The sequence below is a fragment of the Triturus cristatus genome, chromosome 4_1 (genome assembly GCF_964204655.1).
Source record: "Triturus cristatus chromosome 4_1, aTriCri1.1, whole genome shotgun sequence".
NCBI lineage: Eukaryota > Metazoa > Chordata > Amphibia > Caudata > Salamandridae > Triturus > Triturus cristatus.
Genome location: NC_140585.1, coordinates 104,973,732 through 104,997,582, shown reverse-complemented (window position 1 = coordinate 104,997,582; position 23,851 = coordinate 104,973,732). Strand labels below are relative to the sequence as shown.

The window sequence follows — 23,851 nt, the reverse complement described above, 5'->3', positions numbered from 1 at the left end:
AGAATAAAGGTTCTGAAGGCTGCTGAGGGGCTCTGCTCATGCATGGGCACCCTCTCACATAAAACCCAACACCCTGCCTTCAGGATTGGTAAGGCCAACCATAGGGGTGTCTGATTTATATGTGCAGTTATATAGAGATATAGTGAACCTATATCTCAGTAAGGGGTGCATGCACCACCATACCCAGGCTGCAGTAGCAGACCTGTGGTGTCATTTTGAAAGGCTAAAACCAAAGGAAATGATGGACGGAGTGTTGAATATTGCAAGCACTCACCCCCAGTCAACTGATCTGGGTTTAATCCATCACCGTTCTTTAGCCCACTCTGCCACCCCAGTTCATGTCTTCCCTGGACCGGAAACAATCTTCCTTTGGTTTTGCTTTGTTCGCCATAAGTTGGCAGGGTATGCTCAGACGTGAGTCCCTTGCTCACTTTGCCACTGGATTCAAGCAAGCCTGGCTGAAGACGGCTGAAATGCCAGAAACCGGTCCTAGGAAGCTTGTTTCTGGTCCAGGGAAAACATGGCTTGGCAGTTCGGGCTGGACTGTTCCCATGAGGCACAGGGTCAGACTGATTTGCATATGGCTATGTCTGAACTGGGGTGGCAGAGTGGGCTAAAGAACGGTGATGGATTAAACCCAGATCAGTTGACTGGGGGTGAGTGCTTGCAATGTTCAACACTCCGTCCATCATTTCCTTTGGTTTTATTTTGAAAAGGCTTCCCAGGGGTGACACAATACATGCTGCAGCCCCTGGTAGGCCTCTGGGGTACCTATGCCCTTGGTACATGGTATACCATATACTAGAGACTTATAAGGGTACCCCAGAATCCAATCTGGAGTGTACCTATAGTACTTGTAATAAATTTAAGGGAGAAAGCAGATAGGCTGGGGTCCTGAATAGCAGGATCCCAGCCAGACTAAGTCGAAAACCAGCAAAACACCAGGAAAAAAGTGGGGGCACCCATGTAGTCAGATTCCACCTTCCTACACAGATCACAAAGTGCACATAATGTAAATAGGTCAGTGGGCTACTGCTTTTGTCAGAGATCCTTTTGTTACTTGCAGTTTATAAGTTAAAATCCTAACATACAACAGTGAGCTATTAACTTTCATCTAAGAGCTGCATACAACCTGCAAGGTATGAATTAGAGCGTTATGTTTTTCCCCCCAGTCTTTGATTATCCTAATGTTGCAAAAATTGTTTTTTTGGACAGAAATCAATTCTGATTATTAAAGAGAACCCCCAACCATGGTATAACGTTTTACAATTCTGAGTTTGTTTCTCCAGACCAATCACTATTAAACTATACCGCCCAGAAGTATGGTTGTCATGTGACTCCTACACCTTCTAGTCCTTAGTCTTATGTAACATTTTCTATACAGTGATTTACGCACATATTGATTGTATTTGAGTAATGTGTGTGATGTAAAGTGCTCTGACACCCTACACTGGTATGAGTGGCGCTGTAAATCAAATTAAATGCATCTGAGAGAGAGTGTGGTTATGGAGACTTGAGGGGCACTGTTAAATGGTGGTAGTGAGGTAATCCATGGCAGAGGTGGTCATTGGGGGGTACTAACAAACATTAATGCACAGGGCACCGCCAGTGCCCTTGAGGCCAGTCTGCCTCAACCATAGTTAGCTCCATTGGCCTTGTTTCAGAAGTAGTGGCTGCAACTCACCAGGGATTGGCAATGCAGAATTTGCACGCACACCAAACTAAGTTTGCAAACTTCACAGTCTCTCTGCTTCATTCACAAGCACTTTTAACATGTGCTGCTTGCTGTGGGGCCACTGGAATTAAATATGCAGCAAAGGAGGACAAAATTATGCCACAGTGTTGACTAAATTATGCATTTAAAAAAAGGCTGCAGCGTAATGCAGTATATTTTCTGATATTTCATTATTTTTACGTGTAGACATGCTAACAGTCTTTGGAAAGATTTTGCCTTATTAGCACCAGTGTAACATACAAATGCAACGGTGAGAAAGGTGATCAGTCAACCTTTGCAATAGGCCATCCACTCCGCAGCAAAACAAGTCACATTTTTTGTTAACTTTTGATACATTTGAGCTACAAACAATTTATTAGTTTAAATGGTCAGATCATGCAGCAGATCTTGCTTTAGGAGGCAAATATGGCAGAGCCAGAGTTATATAGAAAACATTTGCAAACTAGGATATTTTGCCATTCATGTTTGAACTGCTGTTGTGGAAAAAGGGAGAAGTGCTGATGATAAACACCATGGCTCGGAGACAAATTGCCTGTGCTTCCACATTTTATTGTATTTGAGGCATTCTGTGATTAGAAGCATATCCCACTTTGTGAATGTGTTTTAATGTCAATAACTCATTATAACCTTATATAATCATGTGTATCCATTGGTTGATTAAACTGGGCAGTGAAATGCCAAACAAATACTAAAAATGGGATATTTGCACATTGTGGCCACACCTCTGGCTCCGCCCACTGAGCCAATTCTTGGGTTATTCCCGCCCTCTGAATCTCCGCCCACAGTTCCCCTACTTTTTTCCCCCCACTTCGACCACTGACTATATGTACCAGTACAGTGAGTCCGTGCTCCCAGTGACCAGCGTTCTACTTTGCAGGGGAAGCCGCTCTGTCCGATTTATGTCGTTTCAAGACGTCAGCTGCCTCGGCCGGTGTGTCAAAGATAGTAGTTTTACCGTTGAGTTGCACACGGAGGCGCGCCGGGTACAACATGGAATAGCGAATATTCTCAATCCGCAGCGTCTTTTATATATCGTGAAGCTTGCGCCGGGCCTCCTGCACTAGTGCCATGAAGTCTGGGTCTAGAGAAAGAGTCATTCCTTGGTACAGCAGATTTTCCACTTCCCTAGCCTTTCTCATCGCGACATCTCTATCATGATAATTCAGCAGGCGCGCGATGATAAGACGAGGGGGGGGGAGCACCAGGAGCAGATCTGGGGGCCAGGGACCTGTAGTGTCCTGCGAGACACGTTCTAGTGTTTCAACAGGAAGTTGTAATCCCAGCCACTCCCTCGAGGGCTGGACACACTGCACCCCCCCACCCATCCATCACGGGTGTCACGAGTGACGTGGCCCCGTCAATAAAAGGGCCCGAGTGCACGTGCTCGTGGCCAGTTGCTACCCGACATATCCTTGTGTCCGTGTCGCTCCTTCACCTTCATGTGGGCCTGAGGCCCAACATTACACTGGCGACGAGGCGGGTCTGACCCCGTGTGCCTGCGTCTCGGCGCTTCATCGTCCCTCGAGGGGAGGGAACATGCCAGAGATGTGAATTTCCCGCAGCCCGTGAAGCGAGTTTGACAGCGTCACGGTGTGTCGACCGGAGACTGGCTGCCTCCCACCCTCATCAGCTACGGTGCAGCGGAGAGAAGACGCCGATGCCCAGCTCAGGTGTGAGGGTGATAAGCCTACCGCCCCACTGCGATGCTTGAATTCCCCCCGAGGGCAGTAGCGGGCCACCTCAGCGTCCGCCGACTGGCGACCGTCGCGGCGCAGCTGAACGCCTCCTGAAGCACCTACACCGGAGGGAAAGTGGGCCACCCTACGGCACCCCTGCAGAGCGCAGGCATCTGTGAGCCCTGACACAGGAGAGCACCAGTGGACGCCGATGCACCAGAGCGGCTGTAGCACCTGAGGTAGGACTGAAATTGCCCAGGGAGGACGCGCTGCACCCCCACTCAGCGACTGCTCAGTGAGCGCCGGGGGAGGAAGTGACAGTGAGGCGGCATTGCGGGGAATGAGTCCGTGCCCCCCTTACCTGCTCAGGAGGGGGTAGTCCATCTTGTCTGCCGCCGGCTGCCCAGCAAAGCCGCGTCACAGCAGAAGGCTCCGATCCAGCGCCGCGAAATGACCCGGCAAATGCCTCTGTCTCCCACACCCGGATGCGGCCCACAAAAAGGAGAAGCCCGCCTAACTCCGACATCACGCTCGTGATCGACAAAACGGCTACGGCGGCTGAAAGAGCGGCGCGCAGCGCCACCTGGCGGTTGCCTGGGAATACCGCAGCGTCCCACAAGAAGCAGCACACAGGAAATGCCCCGATTGTCCCGCAAACTCAATGCACACACCAAAGCCCGTAAAGTGCTGGAAAGGAATAGGGGGCCTCGACGCGCAAAGACACTCGTGAGGGTCAAGCCAACTCTGCCCCAAGCACTGCTGCACAGCCTGCAATACCCCCGCGTACCTTGGAAGCCTCCCGCGCTATCGACTGACTGCGCTCCTCTCTCCTGCAGAGCCGCACCTGCCAGTAGTAGAGTTTGTCCCTCGTGTGCTGGGAGGCGGTGAGTGTATCCAGAGTGCCACAGAGTCACCGCGCTAATGCCAAGGAAGATGGTAGGAGAGGGGAAAAACTTTGGCCTCCTTTGACATCCACAGAGCACTGCTCCCGCACCCACTGCCCCACCGTGCATGTTGTGCACCGCACGGCGCATGAGCGGATCTGCCAGCATGAGCAGTATGTATGGCCTGGAAGCACGAAGTCAAACGGCAGTGGCCTCTCTACAAGCGCTTGCCAGTGCATAATCCCGGTCACAGTGCGTTGAAGCAACACAAGCCGGTACCGGCATCGCCTATACCAGCAGAATCCCACAGTCCAAGGACAGATTTACCCTGAGGCCCAAGAAGCCAGTACCGCGAAAGAGGGGTGCCTCATATGCCTCTCCAAGCACACAGGCCAGCAAGCATCAACTGCAACAGCCTTTGCAGACAAGGGCAGTGCCCCCTAATGATGGTGTGCAGTACTGCAGGAAGGGAACCGCACCCCTATACCCTGTCTCACAGTGATTGTCCACAGCACGCCCGAGCGGTCGTCTGGCCGCATCGCACAGAAAACTAGCAGGCTGCAGGACCCCGACCTGTTTTCCTTCGCCAGGCGGACACAGCTGAGGCTGCTGAGGAAGGAAGAGAAGCCAGCTGAGGAAGCGTTAAGCTTCCACCACTCCCGCAAGACAAAAGCCAAGACTTACCTCGCTGGCAACCGCAAGAAGGATTGACCGGGGTCTCCTGCAGTGACCACGCCTCCCCGCAGACAGGAGTGAAGAAGGACGTGCTGCCCCTTCACAGAAGCACCAAGCCTCAACACACGTCAGCCGCTCACTGCACGTCAATGAAGAAGGGGCAAGCCATCTGCTAGGATTTGCTGGCACATGCAGTCACCGCATGGCCGAGATACAACCAGAGGCCCAGGACTACGACAGCACGAGGAAGTACCGAGACGCACGAGACAGCAAACCCCAAGAGAAGCATACGGCGGCGGGGTGCGAAGCGCAACACCCTGACAGGCTGTTTAGACTTTGGCAAGAAAATACTGTTACGCAACACTGAGTACTCTTTGGAAGCCCGTAACCTTCTCCAGCCCAGGCACGCGCCGATCAAGCTCAAGCAGCAACACCAAATACGCTGCGACACAAGCCACAAGAGCGGACGACCAGCCGACACAGCAACGTCCCAAGGGAGCTGCCTCCCGCAATAGCACAAGGAAAACTGGTGCAGTGCACGCACAACACGTGGCTGTCCAACGCCACCGCCAAGGAAGAGGTCGCATCACCTGCCCCTTTGTGGTGAACAGGCACAACCGCCAACCACACCACAGGCACCCCAGTGCTGGAAGAGAGCACGCAAGGCAAAGACGGAGCAAACGTGGTCCGGAGCACGTAGAAGACCACACCAGTGAATCCGACAACGCGGGCAGGCACACGGGAGATAGAAGCATCTCCGCAACGACACACAGCTGAGCGCAGCACAGAGAGCGACCATGTCCCCACTGCACCAGCGAAGCCCCGCAGAGGGCAGAAAAGCAACACAGGGTCCTCCTCAACACTGCCTCAAGATGGAGTCGGCGGTGACCCACAACAGGCAAAAGAGGAGTCGCACCCGCAGCGGCCCGAAAGCGTCACAGTGTCCGTGACACAGTGTCCTCCTCAACACAGCCTCAAGATGGAGTCGGCGGTGACCCACGACAGGCAAGGAAGGAGTCGCACACTCCACGTGGCGGCCGCCACAGCAACAGGCGCTCCAACGCCAGCGACACGCGACTGGACGTCACGCCGCCCAGCAAGCAAGGAGCGCGCCGGAGCGAAGGCAGAAGCCGGCGCCATGACAGCGCCGCCTCGAGGTCCAAGCACAACGCCCTCGAAGAAAGAAGAGTGACAGCCCTGTCACCCTGAAAAACCGGAAGACACAGGAAGACTGAATAGACCGGAAAAAGGGGAAGACCGGGGACTCACAGCAAGCCAAGAGCTCACCCTGACACATCTGACAGCCACCAAGGCGGATCACCGTCCCTGGGCACTGCCTCACAGGAGAACCGAACGTAAGCCGCAGCAGTTGCAAACCGCGTCTCTCCACAACACGTCTCCAGGTGAACGGCCACTCCCCAAGCGTCGGCTGTCCAAGTCAAGGGGCATCCCTGCTCCTGTCCGCAGATGCCATGGGTGAAGATCTGCCCTGAGTGTCCGTCCTCACACCGCCTCAAGATGGAGTCGGCAGTGGCCCCCAAGCCAGGCAAGAGAGGATCAACACACTCTACGTGTTAAGCCGCCATGGACACTCAACATCAGCAAGGCGGAAGCACGTGGCTGCCCAGGTCCATCCTAACATCCGAACTCTCCCAGCAAATCACCAACACCTGTCATTCCGAATCACCACATGGCTGGCAACCGTCACCCACGCCAGCCATCGGCACATGCGTCAAGCACCACTCCCTGAGTACCGATGGACTGGAGTCCTTAACCGTTGCCACACCAGCCGACTAAAGGGAACCCAAAACCTCCTGTGAACCTGGCCTACACCGGAACCGCGGCAACGAGTGCAAGTCTTGGCCAAGACTCATCCACCCGTGAGGGTTGTGCGTGCGACCAAGCAACGGCTCCTCGGCGGTCCTGCAGCTGCCCCAGACGGCACACAAGCAGCGGCTCCAGCGCAGCCTTCCTATAGTCCCGCAGCAACCCCGACGACGGGCCTCCCCAGGCGGGAGAGCGAGAAGAGACATTGCCCCACCGACAGGGTACCGATCACAGCCAAGCGTTCCACAGGGACAGTCGGTCCAGCAACACCTCCGTGAACTCTCACATTAGACCCCGTCCATGATCATGACGCAGCCCACCAAAAGAACTAGTAGATCTCACCACAGACCATCACCGACGTCAGCCAAGAGGAAGCCATGCAAGACCCGTCATTGTCAGCGAACGGACGGTAGGCAGCGGACGTCTCCAAGCCAGCGGTCGTGCCCTGAGTCCCTCAGGTTAAACTACGAGTGCCCGCGGAGAAGGTTCTGCTGCAAGCCAAGGCCACCAGCCAACGTCTGATGTCGTCCTGCCACCTGACTCGAGAAGCTGATGGACCCTGTGGTATTTCATCAACTGTGTTTTTCCCCGCAGGTTGGACTTGACTTTTGTGTTTTGTCCTTCAATAAAGTTGGGGAGGAATGTAGTGTTCTGCGAGACACGTTCTAGTGTTTCAACAGGAAGTTGTAATCCCAGCCACTCCCTCGAGGGCTGGACACACTGCACCCCCCCACCCATCCATCACGGGTGTCACGAGTGACGTGGCCCCGTCAATAAAAGGGCCCGAGTGCACGTGCTCGTGGCCAGTTGCTACCCGACATATCCTTGTGTCCGTGTCGCTCCTTCACCTTCATGTGGGCCTGAGGCCCAACATTACAGGACCGATGAGTCCGCTCCACCGCAAACGTAGTTGAGAAACAATCTCTGCCAAAGGTGTCTCCCAATAAACGTTCCACATAGGTTTCCATGGGGCCGGTATTGTTGGACTCGGCCACCCCCGCTATGCGCAGATTGTTTCAACGCCTCCGTGCAGTGCTTTAGTGAGGGACTCTGCAGTGTTTTAGTGAGGGACCCTCTGTAGTGCTTTAGTGAGGGACTCTGCAGTACTTTAGTGAGGGACGCTGTGCAGTGCTTTAGTGAGGGACGCTGTGCAGTGATTTAGTGAGGGACGCTGTGCAGTGATTTAGTGAGGGACCTTCTGTAGTGCTTCAGTGACACTGTACAGTGATTTAGTGAGGGACACCGTGCAGTGCTTTAGTGAGGGACACTGCAGTGCTTTAGTGAGTGACACTGTGCAGTGGTTTAGTGAAAGCCACTGTGCAGTGCTGTAGAGAGGGACGCTGTACAATGCTTTAGTGAGGGACACCATGCAGTAATTTAGTGAGGGACACTGTGCCGTGCTTTAGTGACGGAGGCTGTACAGTGCTTTAGTGAGTGACACTGTGCGTGTTGTGAAAAAGAGTTACAATTTAGGAATTTGCAGAAAGTATATTTATTAAGCGAGGTTGTGTGTGCATTTATTAGAATCACCACCTCCTTAGTAGCATCCTGCATAGATTTAAAAACAAAAACATTGAAATGTGCGCAGGATTGTAGATTTCATAAAATGTCCTTTCAGTAGTAGGTAAAAGAGCCACGACCACGAAGGGACTCGAACCCTCAATCTTCTGATTCGAAGTCAGACGCCTTATCCATTAGGCCACGCGGTCACCGTGGGAAACCACCGCAAGTGCTACTCGAGGCTGCTGAGAGCATCCGTGGCCCGTGGTAACTGTCCATGGACGGAGAGGGGACTCTCCGGGCGCTGCACCTTCTACTCACAAGTACTTGTGCACAGGCGCTATGTGTGTCCGCTCCACACCGGTGCTTACTTTCCCCCGCTCCTAGAGGATCAGAGGTTACGTTTTGATAACCCGTCCTTGTAGTGTGTGTAGTATTTCTGAATGGGGCTCATCGTCGCGTGTGATCAAGATCACAAGGGCAGTTTGTTGACTTCCGCTCTCCTGTGTATCCGTTTTGTCTCTAGTCTTTTCTTCTAAGTCTGTGTTTTTCTCATTCTTTTCTCTGCCAGTCTTATTCTTCTTTTCAGCCTCAGTGGTTTAGGTGCTCGTTACCTCTGTGTAGATTCCTCCCTCGCTGACCCTCTATCTTTGGTGTTTCCTTCCTCCAAGGCGCGTGTTCCTGCAGCAGTCTGCGTGTTTTATTCCTGTACAGAGCGGAAATGACCAAGCTGATCCCACACACCCTGACTCAGAGCAGCTGAGTTTGTCTCTATTCCTTGCTATTCTCTTTATTTCGAAAGTCGTGGTTTATTCAACACTGAGGAACACACTACGAGAGGATACGGTCATTTGCACTACAAATATTATGAGCCTAGCCGACACCGACACGCCTCCCATATGGTCTAGCGGTTAGGATTCCTGGTTTTCACCCAGGCGGCCCGGGTTCGACTCCCGGTATGGGAAGATACATTTTTACTGTTACATTTTTAAGAATACAAATGGTTTACACACATTTTACTTTATTTTATTTCCACTTCCTTCACTCTGTATGTTTATACCTTCGGCATATTACCCAGAAACCACCGCGTATAAATCTCACTGATCTCCACACCCCTTTCCTGCACTGTTGTAAGTGTAAAAGTGAAGGAGAGTTTCACAAGAGGAGCCGCTGATCACTTCTTCCTCCCAGAAGCGCCTTGAGGTTTGTCTTTTACCCTCCATCACCCATCCAAAGAAGGCACCGCGCAGGCCACGACAAGGGTGAAAAGTCGCTTTTTAGTGACATGAAAGAAGGGCCCTGTCACGTCTCACACAATAGTATTCACAGAGGGGGCCTGGTCTGAGTTTATTGTGATGGTTTGTGGAACCTTCAGACCTCTAAGATATTGGGGGATGTTGATCGCAGCTAAGTGACCCCGAAGATTTACAGGAAATGACGAAAACAATCAACACAAGCAGCAATTCAATCAGAAAATTATAGATCCGACAAGCGAGGAGAATGTGGGATCAGAAATTGAAAATCAATAATGTATATATACTTATTGCATTTTGGGGGGGCAGGAAAACTAGAAGTGACACAGGTGAAGGTGCACAGGCGATGCCACCAATATAGCGCTCAAGGGTGAAGTGAAAAAGGCGCGTAGTATGTTACACATGAAGATGGCGGTAAAATCAAGTATTCTCCACTCTACAAACGTGTCCTCGAGGGTTTGTGGGAGTCCAGGGGCAGTGGGAGAATCCTCTGGGCTTGAACAGCTTCGGATGTTCAAGATACTCGTCTTTAAATTGATAAAATTCCTCTTGTGGACAGTGTGACAAGGGAGAAAGTGGTTTTAGAAGAGTGATGGTGTGACGCAACCTTACCGGACACAGACTCACGTGTGGACAATGTGAGAGGCAGGGCTTTAAGTGGCAATGAAAATGAATATATCAAGAGTCCACTCTGGACCCTGCCAGCGCCTGGAAACCCCCACGGGCGACAAGAAGCGCTCTACAAATCTACTGAATGATTGATAAACATGAACCCCTGAGCTAGAAAGGGCACTCAGGTTCCATAGCGCTTCGAGAACGTGCAAATAGTGGAAATACGCTGCATACATGCAGTCCTGCACAGCCATGTGCTGCTCGTGCTGAAAAAACGTATTTTCTGCCTGTCCAGCACTGAAATTAACAAGATATTATCATTATTCACAATTATACAAAAGTTGTACATTGTCACCAAGAGTGAAGTGATGTGATTGGAAGAGTCCCGATGATGGGGGGTCCGCAGTGATGTGAGGAGGGTTTAATGGATTTCATGGAAGATGTGGAATAGACTGAATTGTGTTTTTAATGTTTAACACTTTATCCTTGGATGGTTTATACGTTTTTACGCTGGAAATAAACCTATTTTGAAAATAAAAAGCAGCTTGATGTAGGGTATTCTGTAAAGTAATGGACTCCCGCCCCACTTCCCCCTGCAGGAGCAGGATCCTGTTTGTGGTCATGTGTGTGTTCTGTGATCCATGGTCCAGGGAGGCGCGTGCCTCTGGGTGTGAGTTCAGAGCAGCCGCCCAACAGACCCATTGCTCACAACATCCACCCATCACAGGCGGGTCCCGGTGCCAGTGACGCTCGATGGCTCCTTAGGGTGGGGGCAGTTTTACCTGCCTGGATTTGGTTGAGTTTAGGGAAGAGTCACGGCGTCGATGACGTCACTGCTTAAAATGCCAGCTCCGTGTCTGGTCTTCAGTGCTGGGAGGAGAGCAGCGCCCCCCAGCGAGGCTTCTCTCAGTGTGAGGGCGGAGGTGATGAGAGCCCTGGACGCCTGGTAATAACCCCTGTAAACTCACCAATAATGCGGAAAACCACCAGGGTCTCTGGAGCCAGAGCGGTCACACGCTGGGAACAGAGTCCGCCGAAATAGCTCAGTTGGGAGAGCGTTAGACTGAAGATCTAAAGGTCCCTGGTTCGATCCCGGGTTTCGGCAGACACTTTTTGTTTGAAATATATTACAATCACTACTGCATAGTTAAACTTTAAACCCTCTAAAACTTGGTAAAATAAAACAACATCAATCTTGATTTCTTCCAGGTGAGCTTCTTTCTTCCTCCCCCTCTCTTCTTTCGAATCCCTCTTTCATTCCTTCCTTATTTTCTTTATTAGCACAACGTTTTACGCAATCCTACTCACTGTAAATCTTACAATGTAGAAAATATTCCCCAGCTCCCTCCCCCTCCCTGCCACTCTTTATTTCACGCAGCTCCCGACCTCTCAGCCGAGCCTTCCATAGCTTAGTTGGTTGTGCGGAGGACTGCAGTGGAGTGCCTGACATTCTTAGGTCGCTGGTTCAAATTTTCGAAGGACTTTTGCAAACACTTAACTTTTTTCCTCTGCTTCACAATAGAAAGCGCCTCTTTCTCGGACACTCGCACACCTGGGCTTTTCCTGCCTCCTCTCTTCAACTTTACACCCCAGCTCCCTCCTCCTACTGGGGGTGGGGGGCGCTGAATCCAGGCCGGCCCCCTCTGAAGCAGCCCTGGGAGCTGGTTGTGGAGACTCTGGCATCAGGTAATGCTGCTGAGAGCGCTGCTGAGAGCGTCTGCTAGGAGGTGAGAAGGTTGGTGAGAGGGAGTGTGTATGTTTGTGTGTCTTTTGAGGGAGGGAGAGTTTGTGTTTGTTGAGCCTGTGGCCCCCTGTGTTGGTGTGAAGGAGCTGGGAAAAGAAATAGATGAGTCACAGGCAGGACAGGGCGGGTTGAAGGACACGTCAAGGAGCTGCTCAGCACAAGGCAGCGCATCGAATCCTCGTTAGTATAGTGGTCAGTATCCCCGCCTGTCACGCGGGAGACCGGGGTTCAATTCCCCGACGGGGAGGCTTATTTTAAATGTCATCTATAACGTGACACTCCTGCGATTGACTACTGACGCTTTTCATTAAAGACATCATCTCCTATAACTAAAAGATTTTCTAATGCAATCACATACATTTTAAGATCGATGACGGCCAATTTTTAACTGAGACACTTTTGGGGAAGGATTGCAGCCTTTTCATTTTAAGCTTCTGTGTACTTTCTTGACAAACAGAAACGTGTAATGGAGGGTTATTATTTACATAAAAACAAAGTTTCTATGCAATAAATAAAATGTATCTAAACATGTTTTTTTCACGCTAAATAAATGAAATGATGGGGCGGGCTCTGACAGAGTGTTTAATATGAAGGCGAAACTTTGTTATCTTTATAAACTTAATGGTTTACAACTTACAGGCGCATTGTGGAAGCAAAACTACCACCGACCCGGAAGTGTCCGCCCCGCCGTCCTCATGAGAGATATTATATTATTAGCAAGGCCCAGGCATTACTGCCAGGTCCGATTATAACAGTGTATTCTGGGACTTGTAGTCCCGTTTCTAACTCTCTAAACTGAGGCCGAGGGGACCCAGAATCCAAAGCAAAAAAAAACCTGGGTTGGGTGAAGTGCCGGTCCTCGGATCTGGGCTCACTTGAGAGCTTTGTCCAGCCCTTGGACGAGCTGCAGGGGTCGCTGAGAAGGTCTGCTGCCCACCTGCAGGGTCCCAGAGAAGATGTGCTGGCCTCCTAGAATGGTAATTGTTTTTTTCCCTCTTTCTGTTTTTCCTCTCCAGTTGTGTGTTATGACGGTCTCGTACATCTTCGGCATTTAGAAACTCTAACAGATTTCTGTGTATTTAAATTCCGTTCTTCATGGTGTGCCTCAAAGTAGTGTGTTTTCTGTGTCTGTTGCTGTTTTATTAAGTTTAGTAAATACTAGCTTGAGAGTGTTAGCATGATATGTATTCTTAGTACACAAAACCTATACCAGCATGCATCCTCACACTGTGTCATGAAGAACCTGCTTTTGCACAGCAGATACATTCCCTGGTGGTCTAGTGGTTAGGATTCGGCGCTCTCACCGCCGCGGCCCGGGTTCGATTCCCGGTCAGGAAAGGTGTCATTTTTCTGTCTTTTAGTGTATGTTTGTTTTTTATTTTGATCATATCCTAACTATTTTCTCGAATTGTCATTATTATTTGTTTTTTTAAAATCAGAAGTATTTTATTAGATACATTTTTCCTTTAGGTGACACAGTAAGCACTGATAAAAAAGTGACTGCTGGTTCACAAAGCTTATTCTTCACAACAGATGTCCTACCATTTGGAATAATCACTTCAAATGTAGGTGGTGTGTTTCTTTTCAATTGTGGGCTTTGCTTAGCGAAACACCACATAAATGGGCACCTCATTGAAAATCAGGCAAACATGGAGCTGTTTAACCAGAGCAAGACAGAAACAATTCTATGTCAGGAAACGGAGGCTTCTGATTATGCTTCTCTTTTCTTTTCTGACATTTACAGCAGCAAATGAAACTTTAAACTACATAACCCATCAGGCACAGCGTGCCCTGTCTCCACCAATCACCTCTCACCCCCCTAGGACATATAACTCCTGTCCTCAGAGATCGTCCTCTTTCTTTGCTGCAGCAGCAAGGCAAGTACATCTTCATTTACATTATTTACTGGTTACCCAATGTTTTAAAGCATTGATTGTTGGTATTGTGCTGATTGTAAGCCGTATTAATTGTGGATTTGCATGTTTGTGGGCGTGTTGGGGTGCAAGAGTCAATTCCCAAACGCGAGCTACCGTCGACACACCTAGCTGACAGCCCTAATGTGACAAAGCACACAATAGAAAGGCCTCACCCCGAGAAATCAATTCACTTGGAACATAAAGTACTGGATCTTTGTTTGCTTGTGAACAACCTGTGCATCGGCTCCAAAACACACGTGATGCCCCAGTCCCCCCAGCCTGTGTCGTCCCACAGTGCCCCCCCATCCAGGCAAATGCCATGACACATCACTCGGCTCCCCTAGATCCTTTGTTGCTCGAGTCACCTGCGCCATGTGGACCCGAGTGAAACATGTACCAAACATCCCTATGAAGGTCTCCCCCCCCCCCCCATAGCAGTACCACTGCCCCAAACTCAGGCCCTTACCGCGAGTGTGAGCGCCCACCAAATCGTGCATAAGGAATTGAAACTCGGGTGCAAAACAAAGGGGGGGGGAAATGTGTCTGTACTTAGTAATAACATTTCCCCCGGAGTTGTGTAGCCACCATAGAATAGTGCCGGTATGAACATTACCCAAATTGTATGCCAAGACCCTGCCATGGCCCTAAAGCCCAAGTTGGAAAAGGAAAGACTTATTGCATCTAACGCCACCGGAATGCACGAAACTGGGAATTACACGGCCCGCGGCGCCTGACTAACAGACACACAGCTGCAATGCCCGACCCAAGCTGGCTCAGAATAAAATCCTGGGGCCGGAACCAAACACCTGCATGGCAGCCGTTAACTGCACATAGCTGTCGCCCCCCCTCTGAGTGGAAAAATGCGATGCAACTGAACCAATACTGACACATAACAGCTAACCAATATACCGAGGAGACTGACTACATCCTCGGACCCAGATCGCTTTCCATTGCCTATCCCCTACCTTCCGAGAAGTGTCCCTTAATCCTCATGTCGGAGCCGAAAGGGGCATGCTAAGTTAAAAAGTGGTAACGATTCCCTAATGTTCTTCGTTAGGAACTGGCCAAGCCAGTGCTGCTCTGCCATGGCAAACATCGTATATGGGTAGCCTATTACCCTTATTGTATCAGCCGCACTGACTGTGCCCTCACTGGCAGAGCCTGTTAATATGTTGCCAAGGCAACCGAAGCGCGCCAAGCTTCGTCGCTTGCAGCGCAAAGAGCACTATGTCCTATATCTGCCCGAAACGCAACTAGCACATGCAATGGCGTCACTATAATACAAGTAAATAACTTTGCTTTCACAATTCGCTAAAATTGCAAAAATTCACAATTTTTAGGTGAAAGCCCACTAATGCATTGCTGCCTGCCTAAGCTCCTATTTTGCCCCAAAAATTGCCCTGAGCTCGTTGCAAGGCTGCAGCATCCTGTAGTCCCAATACAGGCCTCCCATCCAAGTACTAACCAGGCCCAACCTTGCTTGACTTAAAAGCAGGACCCTGAACGTCCAAGTACATGAGGAGCCGGCTGCGTGTAAAGCGCGTCGACGAGGACAACAATCGTGCGCACAACACGAAAGTAGTTCGTTCATAAAGCAGCAGACACGCTCTGCTGCGCATCGTACCTGCTGTGCGTTGAAAGCGACTCCAGAGTATAAAATGCAACCCACTCTCGCGGTAAACGAGCCACGCTGTGGCAAAAGTGCAGAACTTTACACATTACCTATAGCTGTGGGCCCGCTAAGTGACACACACCCCTGGTTCCACAGCGTCACGGACATCTCCGCCGGGGTTCCGTGGGGGGGGGGGGCTATTACGCGCCCAGATGCCCAGGCTGCTGGTCGGGCCTAGCCGCGAGTAGCGAGACCATAAGTACGCCTGTTCCAAAGCGCCGCCACAAGCACCATATAAATTACATATTCAGGGGCGCCCCCCCCGAGGTAACAACTAGTTTGCCCAGAATCACAGGATGTGGACCCGACCACGCGGGGACTGTGACGGTCACCCCGCATTGATTGCGGCAATCTGGTGGGGGGGCCTGCAGGTCTGGGCTCTGTTTCTGCAACGCCGGGCAAACGTATTCGCAATGCACACTTATCCGGATCACAGGCATCCTGTGTGTTGTGTAAACACCGGCCATCGCTGCTCTGCTGCTAACACAACAGATACAGAGCGCCTGGCCTAGACTGCAGTAAATCATCAGTTTAGAACACCTTACACGACTCACTACCGGGAAATACTGCTATACATCTCAAACTCAACATCGTTCTGAAGTCTTTTCGCACGCTATGTGCTAACCGACTTCAGTGTATATAGATACTACAGTTGTCCTTATTATCTCCGTGGTGTTTTTTCATGCTTTTACGAAAAAGCACTATGAGGCAGCCCAGGCGCATGTGCCTTTGCATACGAGCGATTTACTACAAACTGACAATAATTACAGCTATTGTTATTGCTAGACATCTCATGCACCAGCCATCTTAGATGCCACTCTCCGATACCAAGCCCCGAGGCGCCCTCTGCCACCTTCCATCGCTCAGTGCCAAATCCTGGCACGGAGCGAGTACGAGTGGAGGGGAATAGTTTAATTTACCAGGCAGTGCAGGGGCGTACATCATCTTCATTACTCTACGCTTTGTGGGGATTACGTCTGCCTTCTCATATCCTACACTGTGCCTCTAAATCTTCACAACTAGCACCTCCGGGGCCAAACACAATCGGCCCACATGGCTTGTGGGCCCACCATAATATTATATTTGCATCTTAAAATTAGCGCAAACTCGACTGGAGCGCTGTGTAAGCGCACCAAAATACATACATGTTCCGGGATGGGGGGGATGACTAACTAGTGTGCCCAAAACACAGGATGTGGTCGCGACCACGAGGCTCGAACCCTGGTTCTAGCACCATAAGTCGGCAGCGCATGCACATCCTCTCCCGTCGGACCGCACGCCCGAGCCGCGGAGCACACCGCATACCTCCCCCTCATTGCCCCCTACCCAGTCCGCACAGTGCTGGCACTGAACGGATGGGGTGCCGCTGCCAGAGACCTCCCGGAGCTGCCCCCTCCCCCCCTCACTGGCGGGCCGTCGCCAACCCGAAGCCGGGTTGAGCAACCCCAGCCTCAGGGGAGGTGGGGGGGGGAGATCACTCACCGCAAGATAAGGCAGCTCCTGGGAACAGGACCGAGCAAGGCGAGACGAGAGGGACAAGAGGGTGAGGAAGGGGCGGGGACAGCCTAAATACCCCTGCCCCCTCCCCCCTCCGCCGGAAGTAACCATTTGCCGGACGTCTTCCCTGGCTGAGCCCAGGGACTAGACCGGCTGCCCCCAGTGCCTTCATGCTGCACTAAGGCGGCCGCCCTGTTAGGGGGCTGCTGCGCAACCCCCCCGGGCAGCCTTGCATATAACTCCGTGTCCTCAGAGATCGTTCTCTTTCTTTGCTGCAGCAGCAAGGCAAGTACATCTTCATTTACATTACTTACTGGTTACGCAATGTTTTAAAGCAGTGATTGTTGGTATTGTGCTGATTGTAAGCGTATTGATTGTGGATTTGCATGTTTGTGGGCGTGTAGGGGTGCAAGAGTCAATTCCCTGGTGTGGAGCGGGAGCAGGACGGACGAGGGATCTCGTCTTCAAGAAAGCGTCCCCTTTCTATTTCTACCCAGCTTGCGCATGGGCGGATAGCCATTCAGAGAGAGATTCTTTGCCTTATGAGCACCAAATGGAGGAGCGGTTTGTGGAGGCCCTTGACAATCATGCTCAAGACTCAGTCAATAGGGCATTTATTAGGGCTTTACAACCCTTTATGAAACCCCTGAAGAACTATGGGAAACATGCACTGAGAATCCCAAGGGGAGAGTCCCCAGCCCAGAGTGTGCGTCTGGGTGATCAGAGCCTGGCAAGAGAGAGGCCTGCTTTCAGCTCGTCAACAGAGGTGTTATCACAGGTTGCGTCATCGGTCTTTATGGGCCACGGATATGGGAGTTCATTCCCATCGGGTTCTCGGGACAACACTTCTCAGTCTAGTCTGGGAGCAGTAGATGACACTCCCTCATCAGCACATGATACATCAGACTCCGATAAAGACACAGAGAAAGCGGGTTCGGCGCCAAAACGCAAGAAGAAGTCCCATATCCTTAATCCAGAGACCACTAATAAAAACCTGTTATTCGACCTGAAGAATATTCTACACCCAAGGTCCACTGAGTGGGTGCCATGTGTGGAGGTAGCACTTATGTTCAAGTAAAATGAGCGCGAGGGGCACACTCTAGGATCGGAATGCCCTAGACCTTCCCTACTGGGAAAGGTTACTGATACCCCAGAGTTAGATCCGAATAAGCAACTTTTATAAAGAAGGTCACAAAGGACCCAAAGAAGGGTTTAGATAGAGCTTGGAAAGGGTGCCAAGACAGACGTGACAGGACCACTAACAAAGATTTTAGATTTGGCAGTGAGGGCTAAGGAATCAAGTGCTAATTTGGACCCAACAGAGATTCTGGAGTGGGCACAGAGAGCTTTATGCTTCCTTGGCAATGCCAACTGCGCTCCATCTACCGAACGCAGGGAATCCTTTTTGATGAGTATTGATCCTCAATTGGTACAGCTGGCTTCTACGAAGGCAGGGCCCTTAGCTAATGGGCTTTTGTTCGGCAACAAGTTGGTCCATGACTTAGGAAAGTATGTAGCTACCTTTTCAGCCCTAGATAAGGACCAAACTTCAGTCAAAAAGGTGTTCCATACTGGCCTTTTTACCGGGCTGGACGCTTAAGGAGTCTAGTAGCTGGCTGAGGATACTACCAAGCCTCCTGAAGTTCCGACAACAGGGGTCGAGGGGGACAGACCAGTTCAAACTTCTATCCCACTCGCAACAGAGCTGGGAGAGGTAGAAAAAAATCGAGGAGGTTATCGAGGCGGTAACGACAACAATGCCAGTGAGACCTCTTATGCAGGTAAGGCTTGTTCAACCCGAAGTGGTGTCTGTGGGAGGCAGAACTGGGTTGTTTCTTCAGAATTAGGCATCTATAACGCAAGACCCTCAGGTACTCCAAACGGTGCAGGGTTTTCAGCTAGAGGTTTACCCCTTCCCAAAACAAAATGGTCACCCTCATCCTCTAAATTTTTCCTTAACAGAGAGTTCTTTCAAAGACGACGAGGTGACGGCTTTATTGAAAGAAGGGGCGCATGTGGAGTCAAGTCCTCACCCACACGGTTATGTCAGCACTTTTTTTCTGGTGTCAAGTAAGATGAGGGCTTCCATTTGGTCCTTAACCTCAGAGAATTCCACACTTGGATAGTGTATCGGCGCTTCAAAATGGAGGGCAGACATTTGTTGAGGGTCCTGTTATTGGAAAAAGATTGGATGGTGCGTCTCGATTTAAAAGAAGCGTACTTAGCAGTACCTATTTTTCCTCCTCATCGGAGGTTTCTCCAGTTCCAATGGCGACAACGATGGCTCGAGTTCAGAGCCATGCCCTTCGGTCTCTCCTCCTCCCCTTGGTGTTTCACCATGTTACTGAAACCAATGATACAATATCTGAGAGAGAGATGGGTTCACCTGATCATCTATTTGGACGATGTCATTATTATGGCACAGAGGCAAGACCTGGTGCTACTTCATTTACCTTAGACGATACAGCTCCTTCAGGACCTGGGTTTCGTCATCAATTCAGACAAAGCGATCCTGATTCCAGTGCAATCGATGGAATTCCTGGGTTTTCAGGTAAATTCGATATTCACGCAATTACTCCTTCCCCCTGAAAAAGAGGGTGGCTATCAAGAAGGAGTTGAGGAGAGTGCTTGCCTCTCAGACTATTTAATTGAGGATGTTGGCTCACCTAGCAGGTCTCCTAGCATCATCTATTCAGGCAATTTTCCCAGGGCTCCTGCAGCACTAAAGATCATGCATCTGCGCAAGGGTCTGAGTTACTCAGAACAGATTTCACTATCAGACCAAGCCAGAACAGAAATTTCCTGGGGGCTGCTGCACATGGATGCTTGGAACGGCAGGCCATTTTTGCATCATGCCCGGAGGTGGTGATAGAATCGGATGCCAGCCACTGGGGCTGGGGAGCCCGATGCGGATCAATGAAAACGGGAAGCAGATTTTCCCCAGCAGATCTACAATTACATATTAATTGTCTGGAGCTCCTAGCAATTTCCTTTGCAAATCGGACTCTGTCACCTCAGATATCGAGTTGTTGCATTCTCCTGCGCATGGACAATGTGTCAGTGGTGAGATACATCAATCGATTGGGGGGCACGAGATCACGCCTGTTGGCGGAGATAGCCATAGATTTTTGGCATTACTGTATTCAGCACCAGATCTCTGTGATGGTGGAATATATTCCGGGCAGCTCCAATGTGATAGCGGATTGGAACTCCTGATTTCTTTGGGATTCCAGCGATTGGAGAATGCATCCCAACGTGTTTCAGCAATTGAATCAGAAATGGGGTCCATGCTCAAAAGATATATTTCCGTCACTCCTGAATACGCAGTTGCCCCAGTTTACAGTTGGCGACTGGATCCTCAAACGCTCAACTCAAACACATTTTTACAAACATTAACGACGGGCACAATGTATGCCTTTCCCCCATTTGCCATGATTCAGAGGGTGTTGGCACAAGTCTGCCGACATGGGGCATAATGAATATTTATCACCCAGTATTGGAAAGCACCATCATCGTTTCCGGTAACGTTGACATTGACTTGTGCTCCCCCGGTAGGTCTTCTGTCATTTCCAGAGATATTACAGGATCCGGTGGGGTGTCCACCTCCCTTGGTGATGCAGGGCCTCTCATGGCCTGGAGACTTTCCGAAGACGCTGGCAAGTGCTGGAAGTTTCGCAAGGCGCACTGTTTTTCCTGTCACAATCTATGGGCTCCCACTATGCACAAACAATATGATTCGGCTTGGCGTAGATGGATTTGTTGGTGTGGTGAATGACAAGTGGAACCCATGGAATCCAGTATACATATGATTGTGAATTTTCTTTCCGATATTGCCAGTCGGGGAATGGCCTATATGACGGTCAATAATATCCATTCTGCAATTTTGGCAGGACTCCCCCGTATTGAAGGGAAACTGGTTGGGGAGCATCCCTTGATTTATAAGTTATTGAGAGGTATAAGATTAGTGAAACCATCAGAGCGCAGATATTCTACTCTGTGGGACGTAGATGTAGTACTTCGTTTTATCAGAAGCCGGCCGGCGAATGAAGGTCTTTGACCAAAACCGTTGTCAGCAAAGCTTACCATGTTATTATGCCTGATTTCCTGTAGACGCGGGGGAACAACCTTTACAACGCAACTTTTACAACGCACTACCATTACAACGCATTTTTTACAACGCATAATCCATTACAACGCATGATATTACAACGCATGCCACTACAACGCATTTTTAAAAACTACCTTTACAACGCATTCCATTACAACGCATACTACCATTACAACGCATACCATTACAACGCATAATATTACACTATACTATCCAACACTTACCCTACTGATGCACCCCCTGGAGTTAGAATAGTAATTTTTACCCCTATACTATCCAACACTTACACTACTGATGCACCCCCTGGAGTTAGAATAGTAATTTTTACCCCTATACTATCCAACACTTACCCTACTGATGCACCCCCTGGAGTTAGAATAGTAATTTTTACCCCTATACTATCCAACACTTACCCTACTGATGCACCCCCTGGAGTTAGAATAGTAATTTTTACCCCTATACTATCCAACACTTACCCTACTGATGCACCCCCTGGAGTTAGAATAGTAATTTTTACCCCTATACTATCCAACACTTACCCTACTGATGCACCCCCTGGAGTTAGAATAGTAATTTTTACCCCTATACTATCCAACACTTACCCTACTGATGCACCCCCTGGAGTTAGAATAGTAATTTTTACCCCTATACTATCCAACACTTACCCTACTGATGCACCCCCTGGAGTTAGAATAGTAATTTTTACCCCTATACTATCCAACACTTACCCTACTGATGCACCCCCTGGAGTTAGAATAGTAATTTTTACCCCTATACTATCCAACACTTACCCTACTGATGCACCCCCTGGAGTTAGAATAGTAATTTTTACCCCTATACTATCCAACACTTACCCTACTGTTGCACCCCCTGGAGTTAGAATAGTAATTTTTACCCCTATACTATCCAACACTTACCCTACTGATGCACCCCCTGGAGTTAGAATAGTAATTTTTACCCCTATACTATCCAACACTTACCCTACTGTTGCACCCCCTGGAGTTAGAATAGTAATTTTTACCCCTATACTATCTAATACTTACCTTAAATGTAATTTAATATTATGCGTTGTAATGGTATGCGTTGTAAAGGTAGTATGCGTTGTAATGGTAGTGCGTTGTAAAGGTATTTTTTAAAAATGCGTTGTAGTGTCATGCGTTGTAATGTCATGCGTTGTAATGGATTATGCGTTGTAAAAAATGCGTTGTAAGTGCATGCGTTGTAATAGTGTGCGTTGTAACGTCATACATCCGTAGACGCGTCTTGGACGTACGAGCTGTGGATTTAGCAGGTAGAGTATTTAGTCCTTCAGGAGTTTCTTTCACTATTTCTAAACAAACTAAAACTAATTCCAAGTGTGTAAGTTATCCGGCTTTTCCACACCATAGTAAATGGTGCGTTATACAATGTTTGAAATGTTACGAGGATTGTACTTGTGAATTTAGAAGTGATGTTGCAGGTCAGTTATTGATTTATCTTCAGAAACCTTTTCGCTCAGTCTCTTCTGCGACTTTGGCTAGATGGGTCAAATGGTTATTGAGTGAGGCCGGGATTGATGTCTCGGTTTTTGGGGCTCATATAGTGAGAGGAGCCATGGCTTCTAAAGCCTTTGTGACTGGTTCTTGTTTGGAGGACATTATGACTGCGGCGGATTGGTCGTCTGATTCAACGTTTAAAACACTTTATCATAAACCTATTGTGGATGTGGCAACTAATGTGGTGGAAAAACTTTAAAACTAGCATAATCAGAAGCCTTTGTTTCCTAACATCGAATAAAATTAATTCTAGCTTACGCGTCAAGAATTTTCAAATATATTAAGGAAACGGAGGCGAGCATTATCCCACCCAAACAATTGTTATTATAAATATTTAATTTAAAAAGGTAGCTGAAATGTCATGATTTAGAATTGACAAGTGTAAAGTGATTACAGATACCCACCCTTGTTAATGTAAGCCTTAAGTCAAGAGGTAATATGGCCTTGATTTTCTTTTCAGGTGCAGAGGACAAGACAACCTGAGTTTGGATCACCTGATTTGCTTGTTATTGAGACGGCAAGGATTCCTTCTGTTGAAGGTCCAGATGACGACGTTCAGTCAGGAGACCAATGGTTTTGAAGTTATAGTTCTGTTTGGACTGTTCGCAAAGAAAGAGGACGATCTCTGAGGACACCGAGTTATATGCCCGGGGGGGTGAGAGGTGATTGGTGGAGACAGGGCACGCTGTGCCTGATGGGTTATGTAGTTTAAAGTTTCATTGGCTGCTGTAAATGTCAGTAAAGAAAAGAAAAGCATAATCCTCTCCTCCGTGTCCTTAATAGAATTGAAAATTCTTGACGCGAAAGCTAGAATTTTTTTTATCCTCCCTGAACACACATAGCAGCAGCAGCAATCGCGCAGAGGGTGAGATCCTGTAAGTAATTGTCCACGCAAACAGCCCTGGAACCATGGTTCATTTGGACTATAGATATGTACCTACATATGTGTATTGCTTTGTATACACATGTATAATAATTATGTTTGAAAAATATAGCTATTTGTTAGTTCTGCTTAATAAATGTACATATTACTTATAGTTACATTATTCTATGTTTCAACAGGTATATAGGTGACTGCATAAATAAGTAAATCTTTTATCATAACTATTGATCTACAATTGCTTCAATATTGAATTACAAAAAATAAAAACAAATACATTAATTGAAAGTACAACAACACTTGAAAGCCAAAGTTTATTAAATGCATCTTTAATGTA

At 49.1% G+C, this 23,851-nt stretch overlaps 1 long non-coding RNA gene and 4 other non-coding genes across 5 annotated transcripts; 4 read left to right on the top strand and 1 right to left on the bottom strand.

Moving 5' to 3' along the window:
• Nucleotides 1-8,433: 8,433 nt before the first annotated feature.
• Nucleotides 8,434-8,506, bottom strand: TRNAR-UCG (transfer RNA arginine (anticodon UCG)). Its single transcript has one exon. It is a non-coding gene; the product is annotated as a tRNA-Arg (tRNA).
• A 684-nt stretch (nucleotides 8,507-9,190) lies between these two features.
• On the top strand, nucleotides 9,191-9,262 carry TRNAE-UUC (transfer RNA glutamic acid (anticodon UUC)). The gene has a single exon. It is a non-coding gene; the product is annotated as a tRNA-Glu (tRNA).
• Nucleotides 9,263-11,194: 1,932 nt separating this feature from the next.
• Nucleotides 11,195-11,267, top strand: TRNAF-GAA (transfer RNA phenylalanine (anticodon GAA)). The gene has a single exon. It is a non-coding gene; the product is annotated as a tRNA-Phe (tRNA).
• A 455-nt stretch (nucleotides 11,268-11,722) lies between these two features.
• Nucleotides 11,723-23,327, top strand: LOC146839720 (uncharacterized). The gene is made up of 3 exons (XR_014980702.1): nucleotides 11,723-11,848; nucleotides 12,546-12,883; nucleotides 23,095-23,327. It is a non-coding gene; the product is annotated as an uncharacterized LOC146839720 (long non-coding RNA).
• TRNAD-GUC (transfer RNA aspartic acid (anticodon GUC)) lies at nucleotides 12,082-12,153 on the top strand. Its single transcript has one exon. It is a non-coding gene; the product is annotated as a tRNA-Asp (tRNA).
• Nucleotides 23,328-23,851: the final 524 nt, after the last annotated feature.